Source organism: Lycium ferocissimum, chromosome 3, assembly GCF_029784015.1.
Source record: "Lycium ferocissimum isolate CSIRO_LF1 chromosome 3, AGI_CSIRO_Lferr_CH_V1, whole genome shotgun sequence".
Classification (NCBI taxonomy): Eukaryota; Viridiplantae; Streptophyta; class Magnoliopsida; order Solanales; family Solanaceae; genus Lycium; species Lycium ferocissimum.
In genome coordinates, this window is record NC_081344.1 from 65,427,702 (window position 1) to 65,432,011 (window position 4,310).

Sequence of the window (4,310 nt, forward strand, 5' to 3'; positions counted from 1 at the left end):
CCGACCACATGAGGTCGGTATATTAAATTATTATTTTTTTAGCAAAAGTATTAACGACCACGTGAGGTCAGTAAATTATACTAGTTTTTGTTTATTTTTTTAAGTTACCGACCTCATGTGGCCGGTATGTTAAAATTTTATTTATTTATTTTTTGTGTTACCGACCACATGTGGTCGGTTTTGTCTAAAATAATTTTTGTTATTTAACTTTACCGACCACACGTAGTCGGAAAATTACGTTTATATATAATTTTTCTTAAGTAAACCGACCAATTGAGGTCGGTAATTATAAATTTATGAATAATGATAATCAAGAAGCAACCTCATGAGGTCGGTTTCTGCAAAATGTAATTTATTTATCGACCTCATGTGGTCGGTTTCTTTAAAATCTGGAAAATGATATGAACAAAACCGACTTCATGAGGTCGGTTTATTTAAAATCGAAAAATGAAATTAAGATTACCGACCTCATGAGGTCAGTTTTCTGCAGAAAAATTGGCAGCATTTTGCTGCTTTTGCAGCTGCCCACCTGCCAAAAATCATAAACAATTCTATATTTTTCCAAAACCCGCTCAAATAGCTGCCAACAATCCAACAAACACATATAATAACATGCTACAACCTGCACTACATCAAAATCAACTCGAAGCTACTTCAAAGTTGAATCAAAACGTAATTAAACATTCTCAAAAGACATTAAAGTACTTCAACCTTTACAAACATCCAAAACATTAAACTTGTCTACATTAAGTCGGTCAATAACATCAAACTACTTCAACATTCATAAACATCCACCAAATATTTTTACATTTTTTAAATCAACCAAAAAATTCATAAGTTAGTAAAATACTTAAATTTCAATCATGTTGTTGTGTGTTTGACACGTGCTCCCCATCATCATCACCACTAGCGGGCTCATCTACAAGATGGTTGTCTTGACCAAGCTCTCGATGTCGTGACCTAGATCAAGAATATGTATTAGCACAATTTTTTTTCCTTATAGACATTTTACGTCATACAATTCGTAACCAACTTTACATGATAAACACCAACTTTATATGAAAAATACCAACTTTACATGAAAAGATCACTTACCCAAGTTTTTTTTTAGTCAATAAATATTAGTAGTAGTAGTTAAACTCGAAATTGAATGACTAACGCACTACCATACCTGGTCTAACAACGTCAAGTACTGTTTAAATTTTATTGTGCTAAACAACACTACTCTATGCATGTTGTATGTATTCAATTGTCCTATGTACCCAAGAATTACCAAAATTTAAACACTACTCTATACTAGTTTTATGCTAAGTTACTCGGACTCTTCGAAAGTGTTGCCGCACCCGTGTCGGATCCTCCAAAAATACACTACTTTTGAAGGATTCAACACGCACCCGACGACGTTTTAGGAGAGTCCGAGTAACTTAGGTTTTATGTACCAAAGAATTACCAAAAGCCAAAACCTGCATATGATTTTGAACAAGTAGATGAGAAGATTTATCAAGTTCCTCAGCTTGCTAGTGCTCTACAATTTAATATACAAGCTCTGTGTGTGTGTGCATACTAAAAGTAAAAACCTATGTTACTCGGACTCTTCAAAAATGGACACGGGTGTGTGTCGGATCCTCCAAAAGTAGTGCATTTTTAAAGTATCCGACACGAGCATTTTTGGAGAGTCCGAGCAACATAGGTAAAAACAGCTAGTATTAGCTAATAGGGTGTCTAGACATATATGTGAATCCGACTGAAAGCAGCAAAAACTTGGCAACTCTATTGGCAGGTCGACACTATCAACCTGCGAATTCCAGCATGGCACTTAAAACATAAAAGTACTTGAGTACTACTTATTATCATGCTTTACTAATATAAGTCCATTGGTCAATTTGAAGTTAACATGCTTTGAGATACTTTTTGATGTGTTTTATTAAAGAAAGCAGTCATGGTTACTTCTGATATTAAAGTTGAGGGATATCAGAAGTAAAAATAGTAAAGATACGACCAACAAAATTGATTGTTGAAGTAGTAACTAGCTAGTGCTCTACAATTTAATACTAGGAAGGTAACGCCCATGGGCAGCACGGGCCCAACATGGTGACTACCGTATGAACTATGTGAACCAACATGAAGATTTCATTAATCCTTCTTCTTGAAATATGAATAATTGGGAAGGCTATTGAAAATATTAAAATATGTTTGCAAAATACCATCGGGTTGCGATTGCGCCAGCTATTTCATTTCCATCTAAAGCAATTGCTTATCACAACTGCCGTCGAACATAGGCAAGTCAGACACCATCTCCGTAATCTATATATAGAGAAAGAGAGACCAACATATATGTTAGATACATTGCAGAACACTCCATTTTTTGAAATATCTTAATCCTAAGCATTGTTGTGATTTTAGTATACTTCTTAGGGACTTTATTTATAGTTTTTGAGTACAGTATCAACTATCTTGCATGCTGGTACTCTGAGGATGCTAAATTATTGCAATGTTGAATCTTTGTAAGATACACGTTTATGGAAGATCAAGAAGTTACAAACATAATTATTACTCCCACGTACAAACATAATTTTTTCACAAAAATTCAAAAGGAGTCTTCAAAAATACTACTAACTTTTAACAAAAAAGACAGTCCCAATGAGAAGGAAATCAAGAATGACCTTAACCACTCCAAAAAAAAAAAAAACAAACAAACAAACAAAAACAAATAGCTAGCACATTATGGAAGAAGAAGGAGATGACACAAGAAGTAGTAGATGAGAAGAGAAATAACCTGAGAAGAGCAGAGATGAGAGAGCACAGGTCGAGAAGAGATGCATATGCATGCAGCGGACCTTTTGATAAAGTACTGGATTTGAGAAGAGAAGAGCAAGTAGTCGGTTAATAGTGGAGGCGTACGTAATATCAAGGAAACTACGAATCGTTAACCAAGGTTAATATTGACTCAAATTTCTGGTTATCTATACTTTTTCTAACAAAAATAAATAACCTAGTAATCTGATTTAGTGCCAACAATGGGTCAGATCTGTAGCACTTCATCCCTGAGCAATTGAAGCAATATCCCTGAGCAAGAAGGGAAAGACTTTGATACAACCTTTTAGGAGAAAAAAATGAGAGCGTAGAACCAGCACGAACAAACTTCAATGGATTTTAATGGGAATGACTTGAATTCTACATCCAGATTCTAAAGTGTATCACAGGATTTCAACTGTGTATCAACTCAAATTAGTTGGAAGAACTCCTGGAGTTTCACATCACAAATTCAAAAAGGTCTATGAAAAATATAGGATTTCAACCAATCCAAAGTAAAAATTTCCCTGGAAAAGTAAAACAAAGGTGACCTTAGCCAATATGCAGCTGCAAACCAACTTATATTAATATAAAGAACACTTGGGAAATATTAAAGTAGAAGGCCAGAATACACATGAAAATTAGAATTTACCTAGATTCTGAAGAAAGTTAGCCTTTATTTCGGCACATTGAACTGCATATGATCTCAAAAAAATTTGTCAAATTTTATGCATCTTCAAGCACATTATGCCAACTTCATAGTTCCCATTTCAAGAATAGCATAACAGACAAAGTCATGCAATACCTTTCAAAACCAAGTATTAATCACCAACAATACAAGATATAGTAGCTAAACCAAGTAATATGACTATCCACCACGCTTGGAAGTAAACATTATTTGTGTTAACTAAAAAAAAACATTATTTTGACAAGATAACAAAAAAAATAGTATCATTAACTTGAAAAGAATGGGGTTCTAAAAGTTGGAGACAGCAAGCGACTATTTGGTCTTAGTAAATTAAGTTACTTGATTAACTAACAAAAGTATAAAATAGGAAAAGAAAAAAAACCAAACTGATTACTCAATAGCAACTTATTAAATATCAAAGGGCATGGATATTGCGGTTACCTTAGGCTATCCCTATACTTTTATGTTGTATTGGTCATTTATCCGTAGAGAGAAAATGGATGGTATTTTTCTTTCTTTTGGTTATGGTTTTGATAGTGACTTAACCATTATCTCTATGGAAAGATTAAAAAGTTAACTGTTGCCGGCAACCACGGGAGCATCAATGTGTTGCACATCTGGTTTCAGATTAATTAACAAAATTTGACCTCTAATCTCATGTTTGTGTTAGATGCTAAAAAAACAATGAAATGTCACAGAAAAAGGAAAAACAAGCAGAATTGTATGTGCAACTTGAAAAAACAAAAGCAGAGGAGAAATTGGCAATCCCTTTTGCGGTTTAGCGAGAATACTATATCTCGCTCGAAACGAAAGAGAAGAAATTGGTAAT

General features: G+C 33.9%; 1 long non-coding RNA gene across 2 annotated transcripts; it reads right to left on the bottom strand.

Annotated features, from left to right (window-relative positions):
• Positions 1-519: 519 nt before the first annotated feature.
• On the bottom strand, positions 520-3,658 carry LOC132051185 (uncharacterized). Of its 2 annotated transcripts, XR_009413619.1 has the most exons (4): positions 3,446-3,658; positions 2,777-2,851; positions 2,205-2,304; positions 520-960 (listed from the first exon to the last, which is right to left on the bottom strand). It is a non-coding gene; the product is annotated as an uncharacterized LOC132051185 (long non-coding RNA). The 2 variants fall into 2 exon arrangements; XR_009413618.1 differs by lacking the exon at positions 3,446-3,658 and having other exon boundaries at positions 2,777-3,037.
• Positions 3,659-4,310: the final 652 nt, after the last annotated feature.